The sequence below is a fragment of the Podarcis bocagei genome, assembly GCF_964188305.1.
Source record: "Podarcis bocagei genome assembly, chromosome: 2".
NCBI classification, from domain to species: domain Eukaryota; kingdom Metazoa; phylum Chordata; class Lepidosauria; order Squamata; family Lacertidae; genus Podarcis; species Podarcis bocagei.
The window spans coordinates 11,805,780-11,821,903 of NC_138126.1; the positions used below are offsets into that span (position 1 = coordinate 11,805,780).

The 16,124-nt window shown below is 50.7% G+C and overlaps 1 protein-coding gene across 1 annotated transcript in view; it reads left to right on the top strand.

The window, feature by feature from the left end:
- Positions 1-16,124, top strand: part of LOC308580816 (zinc finger protein RFP-like) — a 99,909-nt gene that overhangs the window by 52,815 nt on the left and 30,970 nt on the right. The window lies entirely within an intron of this gene.

A 16,124-nucleotide genomic window follows, 5' to 3' on the forward strand; every position in this document is an offset into this window, starting at 1 on the left:
GGCCTGAAGGATGAGAAGCTGCAACGACGCCTCTACGCTAAGAAGGACCTAACGTTCCAGGTCGCTCTGGAGGAGGCCCTGGCAACGGAAGCTGCCGAGAGGTCGACGCAAGAGGCACGGCCGAGCCTGCCATCCCAACCGAGGGTCCACCACGAAGACCTCACCGACGACTCAGGATCCGACAGGGAGGAGGTGCACCGAGTACAGCAGCGCACTCAAGCAGCGCACAGACCACAGCTGCCTCGACGAGAAGGAGGAAACTGCGCAAGCTGCGGGGAGAGTCACGAGAGGAGGACCTGCCGTTTCCGCAACGCAGAGTGCAGGCAGTGCAGAAAATCGGGACACATCGCCCGGGTGTGTCGGGCTCGGCTCACCCGACACCAGGCATCAGATGACCAACCCAAGAGCCCCAGGTCCCGGGGCCCAACGCACCAAGGCAACTCGACGGAGCTCACGGACTGCCAGGTATACCAGTTGCCCCACCCCAACGTAGAGAAAATTTATGTAGAGGTACAGATAGAGGGGGCCCCATGCCGCATGGAGCTTGACACGGGTTCAACTCTATCCATAATCTCGGCAAGGACCTTAAGGAAACTGTGTCCTACTGGGGGTCCCAAACTCAGGCCGGCCCCATTCACCCTACGGGACTTCCAGAAACGTAAGGTCCCCACAATGGGGCTGGGGACCTTCAGGGTGCAATACCGAGGGCGGACGCGGCAACTGGACTTGCTTGTGGTCAAGGGCCCCTACATTAGCTTACTGGGATTGGCATGGTTTGGACCACTGGGGCTAGCTGTCACTGGGGTGAACCACACTAGCTTACAAGTGGACGTGGACGCCATATGCAAGGAATTTCCAGGGGTTTTCGACGGGAAATTGGGACAGTATACGGGCCCCCCCATTGCGCTACAGCTTGACCCCGCAGTACGACCGGTCAGGCTCAAGGCCCGCCGGGTCCCGTTCGCCTTGAAACCCCGTATAGACGAGGAATTGGACCGACTTGTGGAGCAAGGAGTGCTGGAGCCGGTGCCTAATGCCCCCTGGGAAACCCCAATCGTCACTCCCGTCAAGCCTAATGGTTCGGTCCGTATCTGCGCAGACTACAAATGTACCATAAACAAGGCCCTCACGGCCCACGCATACCCAGTGCCAGTGGTCAGCCATGTCCTTGCCACCCTGGCTGGGTCGAAAATTTTTGGCAAGCTGGACTTGGCCCAAGCATATCAACAGCTGCCAGTAGATGAGGCCACAGCAGAGGCACAGACGATTGTGACGCACAGAGGAGCGTTCAGGGTAAAGCGGCTGCAATTCGGGGTCAGCGTGGCACCAGGCATATTCCAGAATCTAATGGACTCTCTCCTTAAAGGGATTCCTGGCGTCACCCCCTTCTTCGATGATGTGTTGATTGCCGGGCCCACACCAGAGGAGTTCGAGGACCGCCTCCGCACCGTTCTGCACCGTTTCCAGACGGCAGGTCTCAAGGTGAAGCGGGAAAAATGTCTACTAGGAGTGCCTCAGGTGGACTTTCTGGGATTTATGGTGGACGCAGAAGGGGTCCACCCGACTGGGGACAAGGTACGGGCCATTTGTGATGCCCCAGCGCCCAAGAGCAAGACTGAACTTCAGGCCTTCTTGGGACTATTGAACTTTTACCATTCCTTCCTTCCCCACAAGGCGGCGGTAGCGGAGCCCCTACACAGACTCCTGGACAAGCGGGCCCCTTGGGTGTGGGGCCAGCGCCAGGAGGCTGCATTCCAGGCAGTCAAGGACTTGCTTGTCTCAAACTCTGTCTTGGCACACTTCGACGAGAGGCTGCCGGTGGTGCTAGCATGCGACGCCTCACCCTATGGCATTGGCGCTGTCCTGGGGCACCAACTCCCAGATGGAAGAGAGGTACCGGTGGCGTACTTTTCCCAGACACTCAACGCAACCGAGCGGAACTACTCGCAAATCGACAAGGAGGGTCTGGCAATCGTGAAGGGAGTAAAAAAATTCCATGATTTCTTGTACGGGCGGCCCTTCACCGTGGTGACTGACCACAAGCCGTTGCTTGGCTTGTTTGCTCCCGAAAAGCAGACCCCCCAAGTGCTGTCTCCTCGCGTCCTCAGGTGGTCAATTTTCCTTGCCAGCTACCAGTATGCACTGATTCACCGCCCGGGGAAGGCGATGGGCCATGCGGATGCCCTCAGCAGGCTACCACTACCGGAAACAGGCCCCGACCCAGCACCTGCACAAGAGGTTATGAGCCTGGAGCTGCTTCCCGACCGCCCCATTCAGGCACAAGAAGTTGCACACCATTCCAAGAAAGATAGGGTCATCTCCCGGGTCCTGGACTGGGTGTGGAGGGGATGGCCCAGCAGCAGCCCCGGGTCAGAATTCACTGGCTACACAACCCGCAAACATGAACTGTCGGCCCACAAGGGGTGCCTGTTATGGGGAAGCAGGGTCGTTGTTCCCCAGCCCCTCCGCAAAAGGGTCCTCACAGCCCTACACGAGACACATCCAGGCGTAGTAAGAATGAAGGCCCTTGCCAGGAGTTATGTGTGGTGGCCGGGGATCGATGGAGAGATAGAGGCCTGGGTCAAACACTGCCAGGCCTGCCAAGAATCCCGCCCAGATCCCCCAAGGGCCCCAGTCCAGTCCTGGGAGTCCGCCCGAGCACCATGGTCACGCCTGCATGTGGATTTCGCTGGCCCCTTTCAGGGGAAAACATTCTTCATAGTGGTGGACTCCTACACCAAATGGCTGGAAGTCGCACTGGTACCGTCCACTTCCACGTCCGCAGCCATCCGGGTACTACGCAGGCTGTTTGCAACCCATGGGCTCCCTGACACTCTCGTCTCAGACAACGGGACTGCATTTACATCAGGAGAATTCCAAACCTTCACAGCACAGAACGCCATCCGCCACATCCGTTCGGCGCCGTTCCACCCTGCCACCAATGGCCAAGCAGAACGCATGGTGCGGACCACCAAGGACACCCTCCGCCGCATGACGCAAGGGGACTGGGAGTACCGCCTTGCCACATTCCTTCTAGCACAGCACAGCACCCCCAGCTCAACGACTGGCCGGAGCCCCGCTGAACTACTAATGGGTCGGCGCCTTGCAATCAGATTGGACCGCCTTCACCCCGATAGAGCTCAGGATGAGGTAGTGGTGGGGGAAGGCAGGAACCCCCAGACCTTCGAGGCCCAGGACCCAGTGTACGCAAAGAATTTTGGGGCAGGCCCAGCATGGGTACCCGCCACAGTCACCAGGGTCACTGGCCCAGTGTCGTACGAGGTGCTAACGGATGGGGGGCAATGCTGGCGCCGCCACTGCGACCAGATATGGCGACGATTCCCAGGAGAAAACCAGGAGGAGGAAAGGTCAGAGGAGTCCCAAGGGAACAGCGGGGCAGTGAGGCCCATAGAGCAGGAGGGGCCAGCAGGAGAGGCAGAATCAGTAAATACAGAGAGGACCCGTGAGGCCGAAAGGACACCGGAACCAGAACCACGACTGAGCGAGCCAGTTGCACCAGACCAAACAGCGCCATCACAGCCAGCATCCTTGGAACACGAGCCAGAACCTGGAGCCCGGACCAGGGAACACCCCAGGCCGCAACGCACACGTAGGCCGCCGGCATACCTTGAGGACTATGAATGCGACCTCCCGGGCAGGACTGGAACTTAGAGGGGAGGGGTGTTATGTACTGAGAACAATAGGATCCAAACTGAAGCAGTCTGATTGGTCCTAGAACAATAGGATCCAAATTGCAGCAGTCTGATTAGTCCTAGAACAATAGGATTCAGAATGCAGCAGTCTGATTGGTCCTAGAACAATGCAGCAGTATGATTGGTTGGCAGGAACCACCCAATCCTGCTCCAGATAGAAGTGAATCCACAACCTGATTGGCTTACAGTAGAATTCCGGAATTAGCCAATCATGTGCAGCCCATTGTGTAAATAATGTATATAAAGCAGATACTGTGAGGGGACTTTCATTCATTCCTCCTCACCCCTATGAGTTGAATAAAGAGCATGAAATCACTTTGCGACTCTGAGTATATTTCACCTATGAAATTGACCCCTCTCAAAGATCAGGCAGGACTCTCTCTGGCTCCACTATCAGGGCCTCTGACTACTGACCGCTGCAGCCTGCTCTCCTTTTCCTGCGTTTCCCACGGGGTGGTGGCAGATGTCAGAATAAATACACCTCCTCCCCCATCTGCCTAAGGGCTGTCTCCCCTTCCTCCACCCCCTACATGATGTTGGTCTCCTTTGTGTGTCGTCATAGGTTCCCTGTGAGCCTCCATTCACCCCGTGGAAGGACACAAAAAGTGTCCCATTTGGTCCAGCGCCCAAGAGGGGCCACCCAGACGCCTGTGGAAAACCTCCAAGCAGGACCAGAGAGCAAAAGCAGCCTTTCCCTCTCCCCCCTCCCCCCGGCAGTTTCTAGCGTCTGAGATTTAGAAGCCTGCTGCTTCTGAACTGTGGAGGCAGAGCAGAGCTATTGTGCTTAAGAACCAGTCACAGCCTAGTGCTCCATGAATTTGTCCCCTTGTCTTCTCCCCAGCTCAATGGGTGGAGCACGATCATCTTAATCTAAGGGTCACTGGCTTGAGCACCATGTTGGGCAAGAGATTCCTGCATTGCAAAGATCTGGACTAGGTGACCCTTGTGGTCCCTTCCAACTCTGCAATTCCATGATTTTAAGTTGGTTTATATCTCTGCCTCCAGTGGCAGTGAGTTCCATAGTTCAATTATGTGTTGCACAACGAAATGCTTTTATCTGTCCTAGATCTCCCAACATTCAGCTTTCTTGGAGGGCCACAACTTCTACTGCTATGAGGATCTGCAATGCGGAGATAATGTGTCTCTGCCTCCCTGCCTTTATCATGGGGACCAGAGCAGGGGGTGGGCAGTTTGTTTGTCCCCTCCTGGGGCAGGAAGCCTCGATAGGGAACTTTCTTGAATTAACAACAACAACAGCTGGTTTCTTGAGGCAGCCAGATAACAAATCAGGAAGGAGCAGGCCTCTCAAACGCAACACAACATCTCTCAGCTCCAGCCTCCCTGAACTGTGGGAACAGAAAGTGAAACTTGGAGATGCCATGCACTGGCGTGTGTGTGTGTGTGTATCATCTTCTCTGCAGTGTCTACACTGAGTGGCTGTGGCTCTCCTGGATTTCAGACCGGCACCTTTCCCAGTCTGAAATGGGAGATGCAAGGGATTGAAGCTGGAAGCTTTTCCATGCCAAGCAAACTCTGTCTCCCTGAGTCGCAGCTCTTCCCCATTTTTGAAGTAATGCTCATGGCCTTCTTTATACTATTTGTTTAACTTTCTGAAATCCCAATTAATTCCTATGTTAGGTGAAAAGGAACTAATAAGGAGTCCGACAAGTTCATATACAGTGGTAACTTGGGTTACATAGGCTTCAGGTTACAGACTCTGCTAACCCAGAAATAATACCTTGGGTTAAGAACTTTGCTTCAGGATGAGAACAGAAATCGCGCGGCGGCAGCGGGAGGCCCCATTAGCTAAAGTGGTGCTTCAGGTTAAGAACAGTTTCAGGTTAAGCATGGACCTCCGGAACGAATTAAGTACTTAACCCGAGGTACCACTGTATTCACATCCAAAAGTCACACTCAGAATAAGACCCCATTTAGAGCCCCAGAAAGGAACATGCAGCTAAATGATACAGACCAGTCACAATGTTACAATCACTAAACCAAGATCATCATGGAACACAGTAGTACAAAACATCCTGTCTCCGTCACTTCCCACACTGTGGAATGAAAACATACACCGTTATGTGATAGACAACAATCCCATGATTGCAAACATAGAGCAAAAATCCTAACAGGCTACCCATCTCTAGGAAGGTTAGAAAATGTTCATTAGGGAGCCCATCATCTGGTGAGACATACCGTACAATAACAGTGAGCTGATCAACATGGGACAGGACGGATAAAGTACCCTTCAGTTTTTAAATCCTCTAAAATTGATCCTCTTACTTTAAAGGCCATCATTTGGAAAAATTCATCACATATTGTTTTAGAAAGGTAGGGTGTGACACCTGATCCTCCATTTCCAAATTCTTTTATATGGTTTGCTAGAAAAGGATCAAATTTAGTTCAGCTAAACATGTTCAATGGCTAGCAGTTATGGAAATACCATCTGAAGGGGCTTTTGCATCTCAGAGGCTGAAATTGTGCAGGGGTAACTTATAAAGGTTTGGGAAATTCTAATTGGGCAAGCAGGAGCAGATTCCAGGACCTAGTCAGAACTTCAAGTTGATCTGATACCAGGGCAAATAACGCATTTAATTTTTGCCCTGAGATTGGCCATTGGTCCATCCAAATAGGCTCTTGCGTCAGCCACTTTAAAGGCAACGCTGAGACAAAAATCAGAGATTGATTTCAAGGTTTGAACGCAACTAAGGAAGAAGCCGGAAGGGCTGGAAACCCCGCTTCTCGGTGAGTGTCTGCAGCTGCAAGCACAGGAAAAGAAGTAGCTGTGCAGCAGACTCCCTTTAGCAGAGTCTGTGGCCACGCTTGTGTTCTGAGAATGCCTATGTAGACAGAATCAGTTGTCCCTTTTGCAGAGACTGTGTGGGACCCGTGGAGGATTAAAACCCACAGTTCCAAGGGGAAAGGAGCCCCAGGACCTGAATGGGAATGAGATGAACCTCCCTGGGTAGATGGAAAATAGTGTCTTCCTGCATAATTAAATACAGCCCCGCATTGCCGTTGGTGGCAGGTTTTTCAAAGCTGTTACTGGCTGTGGGGCTCTTAGAGCAGGAAAACATCTCCCCCCTTTTTTGGTCCTGGGTCAGAGGGTGACCCGATTACTGGCTGTTCCTGGAGTGACGCAAAGCACCTGTAAGCGCACTACTTTTATGAGCTTGAAAGGCATGTAGGGCGCATGTAGAAATCACAGGAAAATGTTCCTGGGGCAATTGCGTCTCCAGATTCACAGCGACTTTCATCAGGGCTTTCCAATCATAAGGAATCAAGGCAAAATTTGAGGACTCACCCTCCTCCAGTCCACGTAGATAGGTACTGGTCAAATCCATTTCATTATCAGCTTTTTTCCACCTCTCTGATAACAGAATAAGGCAGAGGGTCCCAAAAGCTAACCTGTTGGCCCTGACCATCTGGTGCCCATGTAACTGGACACAGCATGTTTAGGTCAGCAATCTCTTCCACAGTTAGGTGAGAAGATGCTTTTGCCTCCTTAACCATTTGCCGGACAGCAGAGATGTTTGCCTTCTGAGCCCTTACCAACTCAGGAGGCACTGCTATGCCTGCCAAGTCAGGCAGACTTGAGGGCTGAAATGAGGTGTCACAGGAAAGATTGGGCTGAGATAAGAGAGGGGATTGCTGAGAAGCCTCAGAAACTGGCTTCTCAGACGCCGGCTTCTTAAAAACCAGGTTCAGCGGCGTTGTCACCAACAACCTTGGCAGGGTGGAAAGAAGAGATGGAGGATTGATAAGAGAAAGTACAGGCTGAACTTCTGTGGATGGTGGCCTAACAACCAAAAGCAAAGCCTTTCTTTCTATGGGAGCAAAATGCCGAATAACAGCAGAATGCTGAATTTGAGCGAAATGCTGAATGGCATCTCGGCAGAAATGCCAAACCTGCAGGACTCGCACTTGGGCTTTGGGCTCTGACTGCAGGGTCTGTCCTATTTGTTCCCAATCCTGGAGCCTAAAGGAACCAGCCTCAGGGTACCACGGACATTGGGTATGAATTACTTTTAAGTCTGCACACAAACAGCGGTGCTTTGCCTTTAAAAGCAGGCACTGCAACTCGTTGCGATGTTTCAGCTGTTGCGCAGAAAGGGAACTCCCCATACTCACGTTCCTTCCTTCCGATACTCACCGGGATCCTGTAAAGGATGCAGGGACGCGTCTGTAGCTCTTGCCGAGCGAAGTGAGTAAAACCAGCCCCACGTTGGGCGCCAGATGAAGTGAGGGACATGAGGCAGGAGTTGATAATGCAGGTGAGCTCCGCACAGGTGAGCTGAAAGCGAGCTGCCGGCCAGCCCTGTGGAGCCTCCTTTTATTGAGACAAATATGCAAACCAGGCAAATACATTTTGGGCTGTGACCTTTACACATCTTCCGGTCCCGAGATCATGGGGTGGTACAAAATTCTTTTGGCACCTGTTTCCACCGCGTCATTTTCCCCTTGCACAGTGTATGACGAAGGAGACAAAAGGACTCAGAGACAAAGGTTATAGACAGGACACCGTAGACTACTGAGACCGCAAAAGGTTAGACAGACACAACGATGTTCAGACAACCGTGGCTTTGTCTGTGAGGGGTGCGTGTGCTCCGCACCCCAAGGTCACATGTGCAGGCAGGCTGAGGCTGCCTGCGGGCGGGGAGTGTGCTCCCTCCGGACCCCACTCCCCACTCCGCGATCATCCCTACACTCCTGTCTTCCACTGCCTCCGCAGTTTGGTCAAACTCATGTTGGTAGCTTCGACAACACTCTCCAACCATCTCGTCCTCTGTCGTCCCCTTCTCCTTGTGCCCTCCATCTTTCCCAACATCAGGGTCTTTTCCAGGGAGGCTTCTCATGATGTGGCAAAAGTATTGGAGCCTCAGCTTCAGGATCTGTCCTTCCAGTGAGTTCAAGTAATCCAATGTAATTCCCATTGTGGGGAGAACCAAATCTTTCCTCATCTCCTCTGAAGGTAAACCATGCTCTGCCAGAGTTCTTATGCCTGCAACAACTCATTCAAGAACATGTTTCCAGTGCTGCCGTTCATTATGTATCTGTTCTGCTAGTTGACAGTCAATTGTTGAGCCACGTTTTCTTCTTGTAAGATATGCTACTGAAACTGTTCTATGGTTTTCAGAGTTTTCATGACTTGGAACTAAATAGGTGTTGTGCCAATCAGAAAATCCATCTGATGATAATGGTGTGGAAGAATTTGAAAAGAGCTTGCACACAAAGCCAGTTTCTGGTGACCTTACTAACCATTCTCTGCAGTATTTTTCTCCATTAGTTGTTTGGGATAGAACAAGCTCTTTGAAAATTATTTATCTTGGTTTGCAAAAGACCTCTTTGACTTTTCAAATAAACCAGGGGTCTGCAACCCATGGCTCTGGAGCCGCATGTGGCTCTTTTACACCTTTGCCGCGGCTCCGGGGCGGATACTAGCGAGGGGAGGAGGCGCATTGTGCGCCCCAACACTCCCCACTGTGGCGGGCGCTGTACTGGCTGTGACGTCGCATGGGGGTGGTGCGTGCGTTAGTCACACACCGTCCCGACATCACCTTCCCGCCCGCTGTCAGATTGCGGCTCCGGAGATATATTTGTTTTAAATGTCACAATGGTTTTGCGGCTCCCAGGGTTTTTTTGCCTTCGGAAACGGGTCCAAGTGGCTCTCTTTGTCTTAAAGGTTGCAGACCCCTGAAATAAACCATCTGAGTGCTGACACTCTGACAGACTTTTTTCTGCCCAGTATACAATGTCATCTTTGCTTAAATCACCCCATAGCCCAACACCATTCTGTTTGTATTTTGATGTTGAATCTTCTGCACTTGTACTACTCTCTGGTTGGTCAATCTGAATATTTCTTGCTTCAGTCATTGAAGCAGATTCTATAGAACTAGATGTACCAGGTTCTGTATCAGGAATGGGACGACTCGCTGTGGTATAGGCTTTGGCTTCCTCAGGCCCCTTATCTGTCTATCTAATTTTGGTCATTTGCTAAGGTCTTCTTCAGCTTTCTGCTTCTCCTTCCTCTTTTGGTCTCCACTTTTGTAACTTCTGGTTGACATTTTAGAAACTGTAAGTAAAATACTTAATATAATTAAATATTTACCGGTATATATAGTATTATAGTAGCAAGTGGGGGTAATAGGGAATTGCACTAGTAAATCATAATATAGGCCTACGAAATAATAAAGATGAATATTTTTCTAAAGTAATTTTATAATGGGATCAAAATAAATAAATTACATATTACATGAAATCAATCAGTAGGCATTAGACTCATACCCTTAGTCCTGACACGCAGCGTAAGTTAATAATGCAGACTTGTTAAGTGAAAGAATTAGAGCTTTACTGATTTAAAATACAGTGGTACCTCAGGATGCGAACTGGATCCGTTCCGAAGCCCCGTTCGCATCCTGAAGTGAACACAACGCGTAACTGCACGTCTGTGTGTGCACAGGTCACGGTTCGCCACTTCCATGCATGCGTGAGATGTCATTTTGACTGTCAGCGAATGCGCGAGTGACGAAACCTGGAAGTAATGCGTACCGTTACTTCCGGGTCGCTGTGGAGCGCAACCCAAAAGCGCTCAACCTGAAGCACATTTAACCCAAGGTATGACTGTAAACTTCTTCATAAACAACATTGTTCCAAACAGTTTGACTGAGATTACATACTGACTCTGACTGAAATCTTACAGAGAACAGTGAGAGAAAATGGCTGCTACGTATAAGGAGAATGAGTCACATTTGCTATAAGGAGCTGGTGATCTGAGGCTGCCTGCGGGCGGGGAGTGTGCTCCCTCCGGACCCCACTCCCCACTCCGCGATCATCCCTACACTCCTGTCTTCCACTGCCTCCGCAGTTTGGTCAAACTCATGTTGGTAGCTTCGACAACACTCTCCAACCATCTCGTCCTCTGTCGTCCCCTTCTCCTTGTGCCCTCCATCTTTCCCAACATCAGGGTCTTTTCCAGGGAGGCTTCTCATGATGTGGCAAAAGTATTGGAGCCTCAGCTTCAGGATCTGTCCTTCCAGTGAGTTCAAGTAATCCAATGCAATTCCCATTGTGGGGAGAACCAAATCTTTCCTCATCTCCTCTGAAGGTAAACCATGCTCTGCCAGAGTTCTTATGCCTGCAACAACTCATTCAAGAACATGTTTCCAGTGCTGCCGTTCATTATGTATCTGTTCTGCTAGTTGACAGTCAATTGTTGAGCCACGTTTTCTTCTTGTAAGATATGCTACTGAAACTGTTCTATGGTTTTCAGAGTTTTCATGACTTGGAACTAAATAGGTGTTGTGCCAATCAGAAAATCCATCTGATGATAATGGTGTGGAAGAATTTGAAAAGAGCTTGCACACAAAGCCAGTTTCTGGTGACCTTACTAACCATTCTCTGCAGTATTTTTCTCCATTAGTTGTTTGGGATAGAACAAGCTCTTTGAAAATTATTTATCTTGGTTTGCAAAAGACCTCTTTGACTTTTCAAATAAACCAGGGGTCTGCAACCCATGGCTCTGGAGCCGCATGTGGCTCTTTTACACCTTTGCCGCGGCTCCGGGGCGGATACTAGCGAGGGGAGGAGGCGCATTGTGCGCCCCAACACTCCCCACTGTGGCGGGCGCTGTACTGGCTGTGACGTCGCATGGGGGTGGTGCGTGCGTTAGTCACGCACCGTCCCGACATCACCTTCCCGCCCGCTGTCAGATTGCGGCTCCGGAGATATATTTGTTTTAAATGTCACAATGGTTTTGCGGCTCCCAGGTTTTTTTTGCCTTCGGAAACGGGTCCAAGTGGCTCTCTTTGTCTTAAAGGTTGCAGACCCCTGAAATAAACCATCTGAGTGCTGACACTCTGACAGACTTTTTTCTGCCCAGTATACAATGTCATCTTTGCTTAAATCACCCCATAGCCCAACACCATTCTGTTTGTATTTTGATGTTGAATCTTCTGCACTTGTACTACTCTCTGGTTGGTCAATCTGAATATTTCTTGCTTCAGTCATTGAAGCAGATTCTATAGAACTAGATGTACCAGGTTCTGTATCAGGAATGGGACGACTCGCTGTGGTATAGGCTTTGGCTTCCTCAGGCCCCTTATCTGTCTATCTAATTTTGGTCATTTGCTAAGGTCTTCTTCAGCTTTCTGCTTCTCCTTCCTCTTTTGGTCTCCACTTTTGTAACTTCTGGTTGACATTTTAGAAACTGTAAGTAAAATACTTAATATAATTAAATATTTACCGGTATATATAGTATTATAGTAGCAAGTGGGGGTAATAGGGAATTGCACTAGTAAATCATAATATAGGCCTACGAAATAATAAAGATGAATATTTTTCTAAAGTAATTTTATAATGGGATCAAAATAAATAAATTACATATTACATGAAATCAATCAGTAGGCATTAGACTCATACCCTTAGTCCTGACACGCAGCGTAAGTTAATAATGCAGACTTGTTAAGTGAAAGAATTAGAGCTTTACTGATTTAAAATACAGTGGTACCTCAGGATGCGAACTGGATCCGTTCCGAAGCCCCGTTCGCATCCTGAAGTGAACACAACGCGTAACTGCACGTCTGTGTGTGCACAGGTCACGGTTCGCCACTTCCATGCATGCGTGAGATGTCATTTTGACTGTCAGCGAATGCGCGAGTGACGAAACCTGGAAGTAATGCGTACCGTTACTTCCGGGTCGCTGTGGAGCGCAACCCAAAAGCGCTCAACCTGAAGCACATTTAACCCAAGGTATGACTGTAAACTTCTTCATAAACAACATTGTTCCAAACAGTTTGACTGAGATTACATACTGACTCTGACTGAAATCTTACAGAGAACAGTGAGAGAAAATGGCTGCTACGTATAAGGAGAATGAGTCACATTTGCTATAAGGAGCTGGTGATCTGAGCCAGTCAGCTCCAGGTCTTGTTTTTGCTGACTGTATAGAGCTTCTCCAACTTTGGCTGCAGAGAATATAATCAACCTTATTTCGATGCTGCCCATCTGGTGATGTCCATGTGTAGAGTTGTCTCTTGTGTTATTGGAAAAGAGTGTTTGTGATGACCAGCTTGTTCTCTTTGCCCTGCTTCATTTTGAACTCCAAGGCCAAACTTGCCAGTTGTTCCTTTTATCTCTTGACTCCCTACTTTAGCATTCCAATCCCCTATAATGAGAAGAACATCCTTCTTTGGTGTCATTTCTATAAGGTGTTGTAAGTCTTCATAGAATTGGTCAATTTCAGTTTCTTCACCACCAGTAGTTGGTATATAAACTTGGATTACTGTGATGTTAAAAGGTCTGCCTTGGATTCGTATCATATCAAAATCATTCTATCATTTTTGAGATTGCATCCCAATACAGCTTTCGCCACTCTTTTGTTGACTATGAGGGCCACTCCATTTCTTTTACAGGTTTCTTGCCCACAGCAGTAGATATGATGGTCATCTGGGCTGAATTCGCCCATTTCCGTCCATTTTAGTTCGCTGATGCCCAGGATGTCAATATTTATTCTTGCCATCTCATTTTTGACCACATCCAACTTACCCAGGTTCATGGTTCTTACATTCCAGGTTCCTATGCAATATTTTTATTTACAGCATTGGACTTTCCTTTCGCTTCCAGGCATCGCAGCATGCGCGGCGAGAGGACCGGTGGAGTTGGACGATCACCGGCGAGGAGGCCCAGGAGCGGCTTGTGGTCAGTGATGAGGTCAAAAGTCCTGCCATAGAGGTATTCATGGAACCTCTTCACTCCAGCCACAAGTGCCAATGCCTCCTTGTCGAGCTGGCTGTAATTCCGTTCCGTTGGAGATAGCGTCCTGGAAAAGTAGGCGAGCAGTGCTTCTCTTCCATCTGGAAAACGGTGACTAAGGACAGCGCCGATGCCAAAAGGTGAGGTGTCGCAGGCAAGGACCAGCGGCCTGGCTTCACTGTACTGTACCAGCACACTGTCCAATGAAAGGAGAGCCTTGACCGCGTTGAAGGCCGCTGTCTCCCGATGACCCCAGGACCAAGGTGTCTTTGTGCTGAGGAGTCGGTGAAGAGGCTCAGCCACCGTGGCTTTGTGGGGCAGGAACATGTTATAAAAGTTCAGCAGCCCCAGGAACGCCTGCAACTCCGTCTTGTTCTTTGGGATGTGGGCCTGCTGGATAGCGCGGATCTTGGATGTGGCCGGGTGAAGCCCGGAGGCGTTGATAATATAGCCCAGGAACTCCACCTGTGGAACAGCGATCTGGCACTTCTCCCTCTTTACCTTGAGCCTGGCCTCTTGGAACCTGGTCAGCACGGTACGGAGGCGCTCGAACAGCTGCTGGTGTGACACCAAGATGTCACCAAAATATGGTACCACGCCTGGAAGCCCTTGCAGGAGACGCTCCATAAGGCTTTGGAAGATGCCAGGAGCCACACTCACCCCAAACTGCAACCGGCGGCAACGGAATGCCCCTCGGTGGGTGACGATCGTCTGGGCTTCAGCAGTGGCATCATCGACGGGCAGTTGTTGATAAGCTTGGGCAAGGTCCAGCTTAGCGAAGACCTTACCCTCACCCAGGGAATGCAGCAGGTGTTGGACAACAGGAACCGGATAAGCGTGCTGCTGAAGTGCCTTGTTGATCGTGCACTTGTAGTCAGCGCAGATTCTCACCGACCCGTCTGGCTTGACAGGCGTGACGATGGGGGTTTCCCACTTGGCGTGGTCAACCGGCTCCAAAACTCCTTGGGCGATCAGCTTGTCCAGTTGTTCATCCACCTTAGCCTTGAGAGCAAAGGGAACCCGGCGTGGCTTTAGCTTGATGGGGGCGACTTGTGGATCAAGGCTAAAGGAGATAGGCGTACCTGTATATTGCCCCAAAGTGCCGTCAAAAACCTCGGCAAAGTCTTTGACCAGACCCTCAGTCTCTGCATTAGAGATGCAGTTGATGCCGGTGACTTCCAGGCCGAGGGCATCAAACCAGTCTAGCCCTAGGAGGCTTGGCCGCTGACCTTCAACCACCACCAGTCAGAGCAGGCCCGAAAAATCCTTGAAGGCAATCCGGAACCGGCCAGCGCCTACCACGGGAATGTCGTTTCCCTGGTAGTCTCTCAGGTGTAAGCGGTGAGAGTCAAGTTGCCTTTTGGACACTCTGGGTACCAGTCTTTTGGTGGTGCTCCAAGACATGATGGACAGGGCAGACCCGGTGTCGATCTCCATGTCACATGGAGCTCCTTCAATGAGCACCGTGACGTTCAGCTTGCGTCGCGTAGGCGAGTCGGTTTGGCCAATCGTGGTTCCAGACGGGCAGCGGCAGTTGGTGAGAGCGAAACAGCTTTCCTTGGCAGACTGGAGTGAAGACTTGGACTTGCGAATCGGTGAAGGGGGGGTGTCAGACGGAGCCGATCGGCAGACCTTAGCAATGTGGCCACTTCTGGAACACTTCCTACAGATGGCGTCTCTGAATCGACACTTGGCACGGGAATGGTCGCCTCCGCAGCCAGCACATTCCGGTTGGCCCTTGGACTTCTGTTGGAGCTTCCTGCGCTCCCGCTTTGTCTGGTGCACGTCATCGTCTTCACTGGAGGATGCCTCATCACTGCTGGCCTCTTCGTGATGCACTGGAACTGGCTTCCTAGCAAGACGCAGGCTGCTGGACTTGCGGATCTCCTGGGCCACAGCCTCCTCAATGGTTTTCTGTAGCGTGAGGTCTGGCTTGGCGAGGAGACGCCGTTGCAGATGGATGTCCCGGACCCCGCAGACGATTCAATCCATCAGGGCATCGTCTAAGTCTCGGAACTCGCAGTGCATTGCAGCCTGTCGCAGGGTGGTGGTGTAGTTGTTGATTGACTCCCCCTCTGCCTGGTTCCAGTGGTAGAACGCATGGTGGGCAGCAATCTTGGACGGCTTTGGTGCGTAGTGGTTGCGGAGCTTCTCTTGGATTGCCTGGACTGCTTCAGGCGCAACCAATGCTCAGGCCGTCTCAAACACCTCAGGCCCACAGAGGCTGAGGAATAGGCCCTGCTTACGCTCCTGTGATACTTGAGTCAGCTCGTTGGCTTGGAGGTAGCAGTCGAACCGAGCGAGGTAGGAGTCCCATGATTCAGAGGCTGGCGCAAACGGCGGTAGAGGCACAAGTGAAGCCATGATTCCGATGCCGGCGTGAAGGGGGATGGATGGAACACCGTGCTCTAGCCAGAACAGTCAGCTCTGAATTGGTTCTGTTCAGTGATTTCGCTCAGTGATTCAGCTCAGTGATTCAGCTCTGCTCAGAGGGTGGCTGCATCTGGCTGTGCTCTGATGTCCATCAATCCCATCCTCGTCGCCAGTGTTAAGTTGTGGGCGAACATAGCAGACGACACAGCGATTTCTCCAGAGCAGCTCTTTATTTGTAAGCTGGACAGAACTGAACAGCAAACAGCTCAGCCGGCCTGCTTTCATAGG